The sequence below is a fragment of the Furipterus horrens genome, unplaced genomic scaffold (genome assembly GCF_987537825.1).
Source record: "Furipterus horrens unplaced genomic scaffold, mFurHor1.1.pri manual_scaffold_9, whole genome shotgun sequence".
NCBI lineage: Eukaryota > Metazoa > Chordata > Mammalia > Chiroptera > Furipteridae > Furipterus > Furipterus horrens.
This window is the reverse complement of record NW_028327179.1, coordinates 82970543-82988856: the sequence shown is the minus strand read 5'-3', so window position 1 is coordinate 82988856 and position 18314 is coordinate 82970543.

Genomic DNA, 18314 nt, shown 5'->3' with positions numbered 1-18314 from the left:
CAGCACTGCCTCCTGAGACTCAACTGTTTGGCTGAACTAAGTGGCTGGGCTGGTGAAGAATGGGGTGGTCTGTGGGCTTCACCTTAAAACTGGTTTCTCTTTTTTATCCTAATGGCTTGGACAGAAAAGGCCCGGAGGTCTGAGAGGGGGGAAACCTAAAATATTTCCCTCAGCCCAAACTAAGCATAATGGGCAAAAGGGTTTTGGACAGGTGAGATGTGCCTGGCACACCTTCCTCCAAAGAAGCCCTTTTTTTCCCTAATGTGGGACATCAAAAAATTAATCCCTGCCTTCTGTTATCTAGTGGTTATAGATTGAATGATGTCTTTTAACCTTGTTGCCAAATCTGTTGCCCTCAGAATACAACAAAAATGCCAGCCTGTTAAACCAAGCATGCCATTGTCCGGGGACAGCCAAGTGACTTGGAGTCTGCACGATCCTTCCCCATGTGGGAAGGCCACCCTCCCACCCACACCCCTACTTTTATTAGGGATTTCTGGACCCAAGGGTAGGTAGGACGATGACCATGTCCAGCTTGAAGCGGCTAGAGGAGCTCGAGACCTTCACCCATTGTCCTTTATAAGATTATAAAGGGTCTTAAGTCTGAGAGGGAGGGATTGTTATTTTTTTATTGTTAAAATAATTATTTATTTATTTATTTATTTAAAAAAAGAAGAAGAAGAATATATGAAAGGGTGAAGCGAGAGAGCCTGTATGTACGACCTATGGGCATGGACTTGGGGGGGATTGCTGAGGGAGGGGGGTACTGGGTGGAGGGGAGCCAAGTGGAAAAATTGGAACTCTTGTAACAATATAATCAATAAAATATACTTAAAAAAGGAAGTAAAAAGTGAATAAAGTAAAAAAAAGTTATGACTTAAATAGTATGTAAGTTATTTCTTCCCACAAGAAGAATAAAGTGCTTGTGTATAAATATAGATGAGAATTTTTAATTAAGGTGCTCAATCAGAACTGATCAGTAAATGTTATACAAATCCTTTTCCCCAAGAAAATTCAGATCTGTTTAAGAAACTTTCTTTTTTGAACAGTTTTCAACCAGACTTGCTTGTAGTCAGAGACAGCAGACATGATAACTTTTGGATAAGTCCACCCACCCACATTTTCTAGTTACACACAAGTGACCATCAGCTGGACTTACGTCATTCACTGCCTGCCTGGCAGCTTTGGCAGCTTCGATGGGAATCGCATCAGTTCTCAGGTCATACCCCTTCTTGCTCAAGTCTTTCAAGTCTGCTTTGTATATATTCTAAAACAAAAATGTAGTTTAGATATAATTCAGTGCATATTTAGAAGAGATTTATCATGCAATCAGCAGCTGAGCCACTGCACATACTTCACTGATGTTGTAGGCATTAACAACAACAAAACAAAAAAAAAAGGTGGGAGGATTGCCTGAAGGAGTGGGAGATGCTGGGTGGAAGGGGGCAAAGAGGAAAACCAGGACAACTGTAATAGCATAATCAATAAAATATAATTTTAAAATAATATGGAAATATATAGAATAAAGAGAAAACTTAAAACTCATTCCAGGTTATTTTTCTTCCTCTAAGACGAAGTTCTGCAATTAACCCCTTGGCTAAGCCTACAGGTGCCCCGAGAGCAGGTATCCTCTGTTGCCCCAGTGGAGACCCATCTTTTCCTACATTTCAATAAGACTCTGCTGTGGAAAATGTCTCCTTTCCAGTGGCTCCAGGGAGTGCAATAAAAGCTGTGGAAAAAGAATAGGATAAATACCAAGTACACTGACCATTGTATACTAACAGTTCCAGGGATGTCTCACCTACTGCACATAGGAGTTCAGTAGACACAGCCTGCTGATCTGTGCCAAGAATTTTGCTGTAGCAAGAACAACAAATGACACTTATGTGTACAGACAACCAACCACAAGTGTTGAGAACAGAAATTCACATACATACCTATACATGGAGAAATTTAGAGCTCATAATTAGGTGAAATAGAGGGACTGATCTGTGTTTTATTTGTTCAAATATTATTATAGAAATCCATTTGTCATCTCAGGCACAATAACTTTTCTTCCTTAAAAAACACAATAATTGTTTTTTAACATAAATTCTTTGCAATGTGATAAAGATGTGTTATTTTCAGATAGTTTTTGACTGTTCCTTGAGTAGAAGAAATGGTATGGACAAGAAGCAGGATAATGATGGTACAGTGTGAGTTGGAGCTATTAATATTTCTTAGCAAGAAGCGTTTCTTTTTTATTAATTTTTAAATTAAATTTATAGGGAGTGACATTAGTTAATACAATTACACAGGTTTCAAGTGTAGTTTTCTATGAAACATGATTTGTATATTGCATTGTGTGCCTACCACCCAAAGTCAAATCATCTTCTATCATCACATATTTGGGCCCCTTTACCCTTTACTACTCACACCCTGAGCCAAACCAGCCAGGGACATATGTCCCTGGCTGGTTTGGCTCAGTGGATTGAGCGTCGGCCTGCGAGCTAAGTGTCGCTGGTTCGATCTTCCAGTCAGGGTACATCAGAGAAGGAAAACTCTGACTCCAAAAAACCTCCGCTGCCTTGCGGCATACCTCTTCAGGGGAAAGGCTAGGGGAGTAAACCCCGACAGAAAATCCGGAGCCGGAGTCCCTAAAGCGGTTTGACATTGTAGTCAACACCGGCAACTCCTGCGGCGCACCTGAAGCCAAGCTGTATTGACTCCATCTTTCCCTTGGATCCTTCAGCTGCGAAGAGAGGGGGGGGTCTGCTGCATGGGCAACAGCAGACCCTCCATATCACCCTGCCCAGGCTCTGTAGCTTCAGCTTCACTGGAGAGGACACTCCAGTGTCATCACAAGATGTCGATTCAACACGGGAGGAGACAGATACCGTGTCACTCCCGAGTCGGACTGCACAGCCATTCTCGGCGGTGCAGATAGACTCTTAAGAAGCTACACCATCGTCTCTCGAGACGGACGGCTGCCGACGACTCACACCCTGCTTTTGTCTAGTAGTCACCCTACTTTTGCCTGTCTGTGTCTATAAGTTTCAGTGTTTGAGCCTACATATGAATGAAATCATATGGTTCTTAGCTTTTCCTGACTGACTTATTTTGCTCAGTATAATATTGTCAAGGTCCACCCATGTTGTCACAAATGGCATTATTTCATATTTTATTATGATTGAGTAGTAATTCCATAGTATATATGAACCACATCTGTTTTATCCAGTCCTCTACTGAGGGACACTTTGGTTGTCTCCACATCTTGGCCACCATCAATAATACTGCAATGAACATAAGGGAGCACATATCGTTGTGAATAAATGTTTGCAGAAAGTTGGGTAGATAGCCAAGAAAGAGAGGGATTGCTGAGTCATCTGGTAACTCTATTCTTAATTTTTTGAGGAACCCCCATATTGTTTTCCATAGTGGCTGTATCAGTTTGCATTCGCACCAACCCTGAATGAGAATTCCTTTTTCTCCACAACATCTCCAGCACTAGTTATCACTCATCTTGTTGATAATAACCATTTTAACAAGTGTGAGGTGATATCTCATTGTAGTTTTGATATGTATTTCCCTAATTAGTGAAGTTGAGCATTTTTTTATATATCCGTTGGCCACTTGTATGTCTTTTTGGGAGAAGTGTCTGTTCAGGTCCTCTGCCTATTTTTTTCATCGGATTGTTTGTTTGGTGTTGAGTTATGTGAATTCTTTATACATTTCAAATGTTAACCCCTTGTCCAAGCTATTATTTGCCAATATCTTCTCCCATTTGGTTGATTGCCTTCTTGTTTGTTGGTGGTTTCTTTTGCTGTGCAGCTTTGTAGTTTGATATAGTCCCATTCATTTATTTTTGCCTTTACTTTTCTTAGAGGTAGGCTGGCCTGCCCCCAGATTAGTTAGTCCTTTGTCAAACTTTATTAGCATCATGCCGATAAAGTCTGTCTGGAAAAAGTCCACCCAGTATTAATATAACCAGAATGGTTTGCGTGACATCGATGTAACCTGACAGCCAAGGAAAGTGGACAGAAATGCGCATGTGTGAACAATGATGATTTCACCGTACTAGTCAATAGGGGGCGGTAGACACTGTTGAGTGAGCATGTGTACTGTGTGGCATTGCATTCAAAATGACTGAGTGAGTAGAGCAATGAATCTGCATAAAATTTTATATTAAGCTTGAACATTCCTCCATGGAAACTTTTTGGATTATTCAGAAGGCCCCAGCTGTGGGCACCTGGTGACTGTCAGCTTCATCAAAATAACATGCCTGCTCATGCATCTTGTCTCGTGCAGTTTTTTTGCAAAACATCAAATTACCCAGATAGTTTAGCCCCTACAGCCCAGATTTGGCATCCTACAACTTCTGTTTCTTTCCAAAACTAAAATCGCCTTTGAAAGGGAAGAGATTTCAGACCATTGATGAGATTCAGGAAAATATGATGGGGCAGCTGATGCAGATTGGAACTGTGTGAGGTTCAAAGTGCCTACTTTGAAGGGAACTGAGGTGTCATTGTCCTATGTACAATATTTCTTGTATCTTGTGTCTTCTTCAGTAAATGTTTCTATTTTTCAGAGTACATGGCTGGACACCTTCTGGACAGACCTTGTCGTCGGCAGCCGTCCGTCTCGAGAGACGATGGTGTAGCTTCTTAAGAGTCTATCTGCACCGCCGAGAATGGCTGTGCAGTCCGACTCGGGAGTGACACGGTATCTGTCTCCTCCCGTGTTGAATCGACATCTTGTGATGACACTGGAGTGTCCTCTCCAGTGAAGCTGAAGCTACAGAGCCTGGGCAGGGTGATATGGAGGGTCTGCTGTTGCCCATGCAGCAGACCCCCCCTCTCTTCGCAGCTGAAGGGTCCAAGGGAAAGACGGAGTCAATACAGCTTGGCTTCAGGTGCGCCGCAGGAGTTGCCGGTGTTGACTACAACGTCAAACCGCCTTAGGGACTCCGGCTCCGGATTTTCTGTCGGGGTTTACTCCCTTAGCCTTTCCCCTGAAGAGGTATGCCGCAAGGCAGCGGAGGACAGACCTTGTACATCCTCGTCATTCTGGACATTTTTATTTGTGAAAGTTTTTGTTGCCTTTATCGACCATGTCATCACTGGTAGTTTGTGTGACATGGATTTCACAAAATACAAAGGGGGGCTAAAATTATAAAAGCATTGAATCAAAAAGTGTAAATAATGTCAATAAGTGCCACAAAATAACATTGAAGCTGACACAGATCCATACACTCTATGAATGGAATTAACTACTTTGAAAAGATACCAGACATTACTTATTCTACAATGTTCAGTTGAAATCAAGATAATCTTTCTTGGGGACAGTCATGCTTAAAATATAGCCAATTAAAATTACATATAAAATTATTAGAAGTGTTAAACAAAATAAAAGTCACATTTAAACACATATAATAAACTATGTTACATTTACAGTATAAAGCATAAAAAATAAGCAGAACTCTAGCACCTCAAAAACAAGTCTATGTTGAAATAAGAGGAGAAACAATTGTTTTCATGACATTAACTGATTTTGTATAAGTATATATATTCCTTATAATAAATAAGTAAATAAATAAATGTATGTATATGGTAGAGCAAAATGGTTACAGTTGTTTCACTGGAAAAAGAACACACATATTAATAATACTAATTCAAGAATAAATTCTGTTTGTGTATTCACAGCTGTAAACCTACTTTTGCCCCATCCTGTGTATATATAGATATACATACACACACACACACACACACACATATGATATATATGGTTGACATAAAGGTCCATTTCGTTTTTTCCATAAACTAAAAGACACATTTTTATTTTCACCAATAACTATTGATTTGGATATTTTGAGTATGTCAGCTATTTCCTTGTGTGGTATAACATTGATTGTTCCCAATTAACATCTTGATTTGATTGCTATCCGCTTCAACTGACATGGACCATTGTTCAGCGAGAAATCTCCAGCATGAAACTTCACAAACCACTTTGACATGTTCAATCATTCACAGCACCTTCTCCATATACTGCACAAATCTTTTTTTGCATTTCAGTTGCATTTTTACCTTTCTTGAAATAATAAAGCATAATATGCAAAAACGTTGCATATTTTTTTCAATTTTCAATATTTAAATGGCTACACAAAAATTCACCAATCTAACAAAATTGTTCTGAATGAAGTTAAAGACAACTAAGCGTTACTAGAGCCATCTTACAGAAAATACCAAATGAACTTTTTGGCCAGCCTTTTATCTATATATCAATCGTTCTGTGTCTCTGGACCACACCAATTAATACAAATACTAATAAAGGTGAAGTAAATTGGACACTTTAAGACACTGAGAAAAGAGTGAGAATGGGAAATAATACAAATTTTATGTAATAATAAAAATATAATTAAAAAATCATTTATCCTAATAGATATATCTTTAGGAATCCATTCTAAAGTAACAATCTGAGATGTGTACAACTATGAATAGAAAACACACAATCACTGTACTATTACTTATAAAGATTTTACTCAGCCAGAATACTCAACAACTATGCTTGAAGAATGATCTTGGCATTCAGTGAGAACTTTATGTTGCAATAAAGCAGGTTGTTTGTGAAGATTTGTAGTACAAAAAATTACCCAGAAAACAGTGTTGAAGTGAAAAATATAAACTATAATATACTGAAGTATAAACCAAGCATTAAGTTAAATATAAAAGAGAAGAAATATATCAGTACTTTGAATTTGTTTTGTGTTGGTTAAAGAAATGATTGCTTTCAATTTTTTACTTTAACATTTTCCAAATTTTCCAGTTTTATATAATGAATAGATATATTTTAGTGGCATGGAAATATTGGTTAAAATAGAAAGTGCAATGGTGACAATGATAATAAAATATTTTAAAGTTAAAGATTAGATGCAATATTGAGAAGACTGCTGTAGGTAATAGCTAGAATTATTAATAGGTGTTCCTGAAAGTGCATGCATAAGCTTCTGAAAAGTGTACCTACATTTAAAAGGAAGACAAATTAATGATAATCTCATCCTTCTTTGCCTGTTTCTCTTATTCCTTTTCCTAGAGCACATGCCTCTATGTTGCAGGTAATTCAGAATTTAGCATGAACTTTGAACTGTAATAAATTCTTTATATTATTTGATTTATCCTACTAAATAGAATTGTCTATATTGCATATTCTTCTAGAAATTTTGCATTTTTGTATAATTTATGTTAACTTTTGAGATAAATCTGGAGACTCTGAGTGATTAATAGATAGTTAATAGACTAACATGTTTAGCTTGATATTTCAAGATAATTTTCATTATATTTTTTATTTTCAACCTTTTTCTGAATTTTATCCAGAATCTATAGAGTTATATTGACTTTCTAAGGGATTAAAGAGCATAATTTGATTTTTTTGTGTTCTGTGAAAACTAGTCAAGGATAATAATGCTTAAAACTATCATTAATGAAAATGATTCATATATTCTGTTGCCGGAAGTGGAAAGTTTCAAACAAAAAAGTTTAAAAATTCCTTATTATTTATTTTAAAGAGAGCAGAAGTGACAAATACATCATTGTAACAGGTAAAAATGTCATAATATCTAGAAACAGAGTATCAAACAGAAACAATCATGGATGAATAGTACTATTTATTTTAAAATACTCCAAGTGTAAAAGTTCTATTGATCATACTACTAAAACTTGATAGAAATACTCATAATATTTCACCTCTCTTATTCAGATTCTATATTCACAAAGAAATTAAGGTTCAATCATTTGGAATTTTCTGTCAAATTATCTATCAGAAAGAATCACATACTGATAAAATTACCAATTTGCTGGCAAATTTAATACATTTTATTATCAAATATTAAATTAGCACCTGGATTACAAATTGTTCTCTTATAAACTTGCCTATAATGAATTAATTTCTCATGGTTATTTTAAATATGTCTGCACTGATACATTTACGGCATAGTGGTTAAAAGAGCAGGCTTTTGAGTCCAATTCTCTGTGTTAATACCTTGTTTACTAGCTACATGACCTTGGGTAAATTAGGAGACAGTTTTCTTTAACTTGAAAAGATTAATAATATGTACTTCAAGGGGTTATTGTGAGAGTAACATTACAGAAGAAAAAAAGTGGCACATGGTATATGCTCAATAAACTTTAACTGCTGCTGCTAATAATACTACTCTTCTCATCCAAACATTCTTATCTATTTACTCTACACAGGAAAAAAAAAAAGCTGTGATGGTCCTCAACTTAGATAGCCTATTAGTCTTACCAATACATAAGTAAATGGAATTCAGGGTAGAATAAGATCTATACTTTGATAAAAGTAGTCATACATGTGTGATTTTGCAACTCAGAGTTATTCAACATTTTGTTCAGATCAGGTTTAACCAATTACATAGAAAGATAGTCATATCTAAATCCAGGGCTCACTCGTTTAGTGATACATGATTTTTGGTTCTACAACCTGAGCTTCAACAAATATATGTTCTTTAGTTTCATCCATATACATACACTATATTTGTTTCTTACAATTAAGATAGCAATGAAAATGAATCAGGTCGAAATTAACTCAGTGTACCACTATCTGAGTTCACCCTCATGAGATTGAGTATTTTATCACAATAAAAATGCAGACCATTTGCTCTAATTTATGGCAATTAAGACTATTCTGTAGTTCAAGATTTAATTAAAGGTTTTTATCTTAATAAATGCCACAAAATTTATCCCAATGCTTTGCAAAATTAACTCATTTCTACACCTAAATGGGAGGTTCAAGTCAAAATGATTTCATTTCAGTATTTTGGTGTCCTAATTATTCACAAGTTCCTGCTCTAAAAACGCTGAAAAAAGTTACACAATTAAGTCCTTTTCAATGTGAGCTAAGCAGCATCCCAGAGAAGGTTCACCGTGGTCACAATCCCAAGAGACTCCTTTCATTTCACTTTGCTTCCCAATCAGAGAGCTATCTCTTTCTCTCACATTTCCTCATAATTGCATTGAAATATCACTCACGGTGTATGGCTGTGAAGAAGAAAGGTAATTGCATGGCGATATAATGAACTAGAATTGGGGTTTGCAATATTAACCTTAAAAGAGAAAAAGTGTTAAATGGGTTCATGCACGATGAAATGGTTAATAAGTAAAATTAAAGACATAGGCATTTAAAAACCTACAGAATGATCAATTTTACTTTTAAACAGATAATTAAATTCTTATAGCCAACTCATTCATTCACTCATTCTACAGATATGTGTAGTAATTCCTGTAGAGCGTAGCAGGTGCAATGACTAAACATGATTTTGGTTAACAAAAAGCTGAACAGAGATCCTGTGATTGGATGACCTTTGGGGCCAGGCAAGGGGTAAAGCCATAAAGGAACTAGGAAGCAGTGTACAGTAGAGACCTAACCCAACCAAACACTTTGGTCTCATAGAGTATAAAGGAGGATAAAAAATTAATTTTATTTATGGGTTTAATGCAAATTTTCACTTTATTAGTTAGATGTATTTCCAAAGATGAGTTACTGGGAAAGTTAGTCTCTTGTGTGAAAGAGTCACTTTGTGTGAGTCACTGACACATTGACCTATTTTGAGAATGAGAATTGGAATGCATGCATCAATGTCAGAGCTTATTCCTTTTTTTAATTTGTTCATATTACTATTTGCCAAGTTCTTGGTAGGTGGCTAGAACTATACTAGGTGAAATGGACAGAGTAAGGACTAGACATGAAGGCATCTTGCCTTCTGAAAATTACACATTGTGGTGGGAGTAAGAGCTGGGAGCCTAGAGAGTCATGCCTTTCCGGCTGACTTCTGTGGTGATTATTGCCTCGCTTTTCCCCACATGGGACTCTGTTGCAGAGTCTACACCACTGGGAGAAATATGTACGAGTCAATATCTTCCTTATAAACAGCAAATATTTTTCTCAAGTTAAAGTTATTCTCTTATTAAAATATGTAATTCATTATTTATTCAAAATGTAACATTTCTTCCCTACCAGTGGATGTTGAGTTAATTGTTAGAGACAGAAAGATTAAAAGTAAACTGCCTTTGCCTTCATGAAACTCAATGTACAGATTCATATCTAAAATGATATGAAAATAAAATAAAGTAATATATGTATAACTGAAAAATTTTTGATTAGGTAATTAAAATATGATGAGGGAAGAAAATTTAACTTCCTGCCAATTACTTTGTTTTAGCCCATATGCTGTTGTTCAACAACAGGCCCCTCTGGGATTCTTTTGGGGGGCACATTCAAGATTCTGAAAAAAATATTAAAATACTTCTGATCCTTAACAATGATAAAAAGTTTATAAAAAGGAGCTGCCAATCAAAAAGTAACATAAGATAGTCTACTCTCTTTCAGTGAAAATCATCAATATCATCATCAATTTATAATAACATCCAATAGGTATAGAGCAATTACTAAATGACAAGCATTTTTTAGTGCATTTCCTATATTTCCTCATGTAAAATTTATAAACTCAACCAAGACAAAAAGTTTCTAAATATTTTGTAATTCTTAATTTATCATCACCACCACCATCATCATCACTGCGATTTACTGCAATTTCTAAATGGTAGGGTTTTCAAATAATTGTTCATTTCTTTTGATCTGTAATTATGTTTTTAGTTTCTATGGTCCTCACATGATGAGCCATAATGTCATCTATAATATTTCTATTTTGCTAAACTTTTTGGTGATTCACTTATGCCTGAATAAGAGGTCAATTTCTGTGACTGTTTTGAGATACTTGAACATAAGTGTTAGGAATTTACTGTGGATTATACTTTTCTACATAAATTTTATAAACTATTTCCTAACGTGTTTTGCCCTGAATTTGAACCTTGGTTTTGTAGCAAAGTTTGTAGTTTTTTACATTGACCCCAGTATCTATTCCTTAACCTGTCCTTTGATTTCAAACTATTTTGACTAATTTTTCTTTAGACAGTTTTAGGGGAGACAAAACAAAATGCCCTGGAGGCTCATTCTCTTCCATATTTCAGTAGCTAAGAAACAATGTGTCTCAGGAGCTCTGAATTAGTTCAAACTGAATTAAAATATGTACTTATATTTTCTAATACTTAATTTATCTGATTGGACAAACAAGTTGGTGTCAGGATAGAGCTCTGCAGGTTCCCTGCAAGACCAGTTTTTTTATTGGAAGCTCCTTATTGCTCCTTGCCTCCTGTCTCTACAAGTATGAAAATGTTATGGAACAAGTTTCTTCTTCTGAAACACTTTGCATGGAGCATCTAAGCCAAATGTATTTCATGCCACAGTATGGCAAGAAGATAAGTTCCAATACACTTTGTTTCTTCTTTGCCTGTGAGATTTCCTGACAATTCATATTTTATTTTACATTTACAGGATGGCATTGCAGTGTTCGTGCCCACAGCTAACAATACTTTTGTCTTTTACAAATACATAACTTGGCTTTGGTGTCTTAGCTAAGCTAAATCTGGGCCTTTATATATTATAATAATAAATTTACTTGAATTTATTTATTTTCATTATATATACATTTGGTCTAAGCATATTACCTTTTTTTTTTTTTTTGTTATACCTTTTTATGTTTGTTTTTGCCTTTGTTGTTTTTCTCTGCTTACTCTACTCTTTCTTCTTGCTTTTACTATTGGATGGTGTTTGCTTTCCTTTGGAATATTTATGTGTTTTCAGAAAATTTTGATTTGTCCTTTTTGTGGTTAGCTTTATAGCAGTAATATTATAGTGAATACATTTTATTTTTCAAAAGTATGCATTGATTCTTCACTCTACATAATAATGTAATTCATATTCTTCCACTACCTTCAACCTCTTTTCTCCCCTTTCTGAGGTTAATTTGTTATATTCCCTCATCTTCCAGTGAAATCAGGTAGAAATCATATCACTTTTTTTAATCTTTCAGACTACCTTTTCTAAATTTATCTTTATAATTCTTTTCTGGCACTATTCTTATTTATGTGTTGATATGTCTTGGTTAACTGTGATCTCATGTTAAAAAGACAACAGTTTTACTCATCTTTGTATTCCCTTAGTTCTTTTTCAAAGGAGTCTTATGTAAATATTTGTTGAATGAATAAATGAGTCAACAGGTGATGAAAACATTATCTTTTTTAATATTTATTTTTGGAAAAAAAGAAACCAACTGTTAGAGGCCTTTTTTGAAATGAGGTAGAGGAAATCTTAAGCCATTTGTGTTTGCAAATTGACTTTACCCAAAGATTTGTGTCTTTATGACAGAAAGTAGTGTGACAGCTTGGAACAGGGTGCCTCCTGAAGTTAGGTTTCTATCCTCCCACAGAGACAGGGAGGTAGGGGCACTGTTGTCCTTGATGATTACCTTTCAGAGGGATGGCTCCCAATTCCTTGAGAAAGACAGTCCTGTCTTGTAAATGTAAAAGCAGTTTTAAAAAATTGTCTCAAAGTGGCAGAATTTAAAAGTACAAGTTTTCTAAAGTAAATGCTCTAAGTAACGGTAGATTAGACACCCAGAAGCAGGAAGAAGCCTGTCTATAGTTTAGTCAAGCTGAAGGAAACATTGAGACTACCTTGATCAGTATGAAATGGTATTTTGAAATGTTACTGTGTTGAGGTTCTTGGGTTCCCCAATATAGAAATGGAGAGGAAACCCCAGAGAAATTCCCAGACATCGTATTAAGATTATGCCAGAGCACAAGGGAGGTGGCACAGAGGAAGAGATGGTCCCCTGACCTGGCTCGCAGCTGGCGCTGCTTGGCTGCTTTCCTAAGCTGTGGACAAAGCAGGCTTGCAGGAAAAGACAGGCTTTTGAAAATGATGGGCTTATGGAATTTTCCATGTCAGGGTAGGGAAAACAAGTGAGAGAATGGAGATAAAATTCTGCATTTGTTTGAGCAGGGAATGGAGGAGTGGTGACATTCTTTCAGTCAGCTTATCCTCTGGCCACCTGGTGGTAACTTGGCTTCCAGGCCACCTGGTATTTTTCCATTTCAGATCCAAGACCCTATATTGTCTCAATGTCATACCAAGTTATGTAACAAGGCTTTTGAGCTAGTCCTTACATTAAACCCTATTTTGGAAAGTCTAAAAATTTCAAATGTCATCTACTCCAACCTTTGTCCCAGTGCAGGAATTTCTTTTTGGTTGACTAAGAGTCACTCATTCACAAAATTCTTTATCAGTTCTACTGACAAAAGGTCAGTATCTCACAAAGCAGTTATTCTACCTTTGCACAGAGCTAGTTTTTTAAAAAGTACTTCAGTTGTGTTTTCTAATTATAACACAAAGGCTTCTGATTAGGACCTTTTAGCTTGACAATTTCATGGGAAATTTTGCAAAAATAATGAAGGTAAGCAAACCAGGTTTCTATTTCCTAATAAAAGTAATATATTACCAGTTACTAGTTTTCTTAATTTAAGAGAGTATGTAAAGCTTATTTTTGTGGACTAAAGAAATCTTCTCATGTTTAAAATGTTTAGTTATTTTTCCCCAGGCTTTGGATAGATAATATATGAAACCAGCACAGAGTATCATAATAACTTGATAGAAATATTAAATCATTATAATCATCAATGTAGTACTTTGTTGATGTTTGTTACACTTTCCAATAAAGTTCCTTCATATATTTTAATTTTTAATTTTCTTTTGTGGGGAGTGACATTGGTAATAAAATTACATAGGTTAGGTTTCAAGTGCACATTTTGATCATACATAATCTTAATAATGCATTGTGTGCCCACCACTCAGGGACACCATACATTTGGCCCCCTGCATTGTCCCCTTCCCCACTACCTTGCCCTTCTGGCAACCATCACACTGCTGTCTGTGTCTGTGAGTTTTAGTTTTATATCCCACATGTGAGTGAAATCATATGTTTCTTAGCTTTTTCTGACTGACTTATTTTACTTAGCAGAATATTCTCAAAGTTCATTCACGTTGTTGCAAATGGCAGATGATTGGATAAACATGTGGTACATACTATATACAATGGAATAATACACAGCCCAAGAAAAGATGAAATACAGCCTTCATATATTTTTAGGCAACAAACAAAGGCATCTATGAAATGTATATGCTGCTGTTTTAATGTGTTTGAAACCTCTGTTTTAAATGCACTTAAATTTGCCTGTCTATGAAGAATTGTGTGTCTGGCTCTTTGCAAAAATGTATATGGTTATAAATATTAAGGTGACAGCTCCCCCTTCTCCATCTCTAATTAGGTGGAGTTCCTAAGGCCAGAGACCAGCAAGTTCATGCTGCTTCCTTCCCAGACTTCCGTTGACCACAGTAGGCAGCACACTGAGGCCCAATGCCACATGCTTTGGTAGAATGGATGATAACCAATGGAAGGATGGGGTTCTATGCTCAACATGCTAATTCCCTAAACCTTCCAAGATTAAAAAATATTTTTATTTCTTCATTTGAACATCAAATAAATTAATTAATTTATGTATATACATAATAATTTATGAAAAATGTTTTAGATATGTGAATCATATTCTCAGCATACAGCACTGAGATAACTGAGGGAATATCAGAATTATGTTTTGTATCTCAGTAACTCTCAGGAACAATTAAGGCAATGATGACTATCCACATTTATTAAACTATAACTTACAGCCTCTCCTAAGGACTGGAGAATCATTCCCTCTCTTTATCTCACACACATACACACTGGAATTCAATTCTTCTAGGCTACGAGAACTGAACTCAAGATAATTCACTGCCCTTGTGTTAAATTATGTTGGAACTAAGCAAAATTAATTTTGCTGCTTGCTCAGGAAATACCTGCTTCTAGAAGATAAGAGTATGAACCAACTAAACAAATTACTTACAGAGGCTAACAGCTTCCTGATGAAGATTTGCTTCAAGACCCTTGATTCTAGGTCCCCACCGACCCAAAGTTAGGATGTTTTAAATGCTACTAAATTCTGAGTAATTTCTAGTCTTGCAAGACCCCCTTAAAACCACCCAGTTCAGTCCCTGAAACTCCACAAGTTCCAATTTTCAAACCATTAAGATTCTGTTGATGTTGCATTCTCCTTTACTGTAATGAATTTCATAAGCTTAACTTTGATCAAGGCTTTCTGACGGCCTTTTCAGAAGTCAGAAATTAAGAAACAAATGTCTATATAATGGATTTCTACCACATTAGTATATCTGAAGTTCCATCCTCTCTCATTTCCCAACTATTCATACCTAAGCATGTGGAATACCTCCTCCTTCCTAACTCTCCATGATCCATGGTCAGCTTTCATACAAATTGACTTTAAAAAAAAAAATTAGTACTGATTTAGGCTGAAAACCCTCCTGAGCCCCAAAGCATCTTGTCAGGCCCAGACTCTTAGCTGTCCTCTCCACTCCTTCACAGTCGTCACTGAAGGGTCTAGCCCTGTTCTGGGATGCTGTTGTTCACTATAGGTCAACAATGCACATTTCTTAGAAATATCAGTTATGGGCATTATCTGCCAGACCAGATGCAGGAGTTTAAGTCCAGTTATCATGTCTGTCCAGTGCAATTATATGGTTAGTCCTCTTAACCCTCAACCCACTGATCTTTCATGTTTTTCTTTGCCAGTATCTTAACTATTGAAGACCTAATTTTCAGCACTATTATAATAGTTTGTGCATATAAATAATTATAAATACAAATTTAAAAGCTTGTGTGAATTAATAACCTGATACTTATTAGTTCTTGTAAAATTTAGAACTACAAAATTTCTCTAAGCCTCACTTTTCTCAATTAAAAAAATATGGTAAAACAGATTAAATGGCATTCTATATGTGATGTATTTTACAAATATAAAGTATCAAAGATGTACTATTTAGGTCGTGTTCTATCAGTAGGTTAAAATTCTTCGTTTACTACAAAAGCACAAATAAGATTAATAACCTTGAGAACTGGATTAATAAACTACTTTGCTAACTTAAGCTACATTCTTCATTACAAATAGAATATGGACTTGTTCATACATAACAACTTAAAGTAACAATATGAGTGTTCAAGAACCACTAATTCAAATTTTTCCACCATCTAGGACCCTAGCTTCTTCTTCTCTTGTCTCTCGCTACATACATTTTTGCCACTGCAATGCTCATTAACATCAGACTGAGTGTGAAGGAGGGATGTGAGCTGAGATAGGGCTCCATTCTCATGTGACTTCTTGTTAGCAAGGCATAGACTATAAATACTTAACTTTATGGTCTGTGTACTGGAACTTCAAATAGTTTCAAAGGGATAGCTATGCCAAAATGTGTTACAACCAACATCATTAATTTCTGCTATTTAGGGCTATAATTTTGGCTGTTAAATATTTGTTATTTATATGTACATAAGATAAATATATATTACATAAACATAAGTATGTATATACTTCATATGTATGCACTGCATGTGTACTTCAAAGAGATGGATATTTGAGGTTAATTGTTCTAATAGTATGTTTGTTTGTTTTGTCTTAAGAGGAACATAAATACTTAGCACTCACTGTGGTTTGAGACAGTAGTGAGAAAGATAAATGTAAGCTTACCTTTTCATGTTGACCTGACCATGACTTTCAAATTGGAATGTATAAAAGATGGGAATTTAAAAACTCTAGATACCATAAGGGCTTCTTTAAAAAGTTTCTAAAGTCTCTATTTTGTAGTGACTGAAAGAGGATTTTCAGTAAATAATAGTTTCGATTCAGCCATTCATATCAAAAGAAGCCCCTTGGGAGGTTTGCATAGCTGGGGGCATTGTTCAGTAGCAGCTGCTCCCTGTACCCTCAGGGCACATGGTGTTAGCAATCAGAGGCCGTTAACAAGCTCTCTACTGTGTTGTCCTCTGCTTGCAACTTGGGAAACTGAGGAGAAGTGCTCAAAGAAACCCTTAATTAGAATTTCTCACAGTAGTCCAACCCCAGGCCACAAAGGGAAAATTCAGCTGTGACCAAGGCTATACCTAAGAAAAAGTCGTTCTATGGCTAAGGCTAATCCCAGAAAACCCAATGACCTACTAGTAGTAAATAACTCATGTTCTTTTGTTCTTTGTGGTTACCTGACAAAAAGGAATATGCTTACTGAAAAACAAACCTCCATATCATTTTATTTATTTATAGTATATGGTTACAGGAACCAATACATATTAAATACTGTAATTTTATAATGAATGCTTTAAAACTAGTAAGTTTATTTTAGTAATTCAACAGTATGTAAAGGTATGCACAGGTGTCTGTGGGTGATGCTGAGTCTTTTGGGTGGTCCTAGGAGGTCAGCACTTACTTCAAGGCCATGGCAGCTTGAACACAAGTGATGCTACGTCTCCAGGATAAATCAGGAGTAAATCTATGCTAAGGCTGCCCTCATCTGCCATTCTTTTTCTGAGAAACTGCCAAGATCACTGCACTATGTAACACTACACAGCAAAAATCTAAGCCAGGCTCTCAAAGATAAAGCAAGTAATTGAATTAAAACACACCATTAAAAAAATAGACAAGACCCTGGCTGCTGTGGCTCAGTGGATTGAGCGTTGGCCTGCGAGCCAAGTGTTGCTGGTTCGATTCCCAGTCAGGGCATACTACTAGGTTGCATGTTATGGTCCCCAATTGGGGCCGCAAGTGAGGGGCAACCACACAGTGATGTTTCTCTCCCTCTCTCTAAAAAATAAAAAAATAATAAAAATAAATAAAAAACAAAATAAATAAATAAATAATTTAAAAAAAAATAGACAAGACACAGACTGAAAAAAGATTCACATTATATTTAGCTGACAAAGGATTTGTGGGTAGCCTATATAATGAATTCTTCCAGGTCAACATTAAAAAGGAAAAACACCCCTCCAAAAAGGCATAAGATTTGTAGTATGTCAAAAAAATAAGGTATACAAAAACCAATAGGCACATGAAAGCATATTAATCATCATTAATTAGGGAAACTAAATGAAAATACACAAGTATGACTAAAATCAAAGACTGCCAATAGCAAATATTGGCAAAAAATGAAACAGCTAGAACAGCAATACACTGCCACTTTCCCAAAAGGTACACCATTTTTAAAAAATGGCAATTTCTTATAAATGAAATACATTTCTGTGATATAACATGTATCCACTTCTATGTATTTACCCAAGAAAAGTGATAATATATATGTTTTCAAAAAGTCTTGCACCAAGATGGTAATACTAGCCTTACTAAGGATAACCAAAAATCAAACGCAAATGAAAAATATCCATCAATTAGAAAACATATAAGCAACTGTGTAATATTCGTACAATTAAATGATATTTAACAATGAAAAAGAATGTATTACTGATGTACATAGCAACATGGATCAACCTCAAT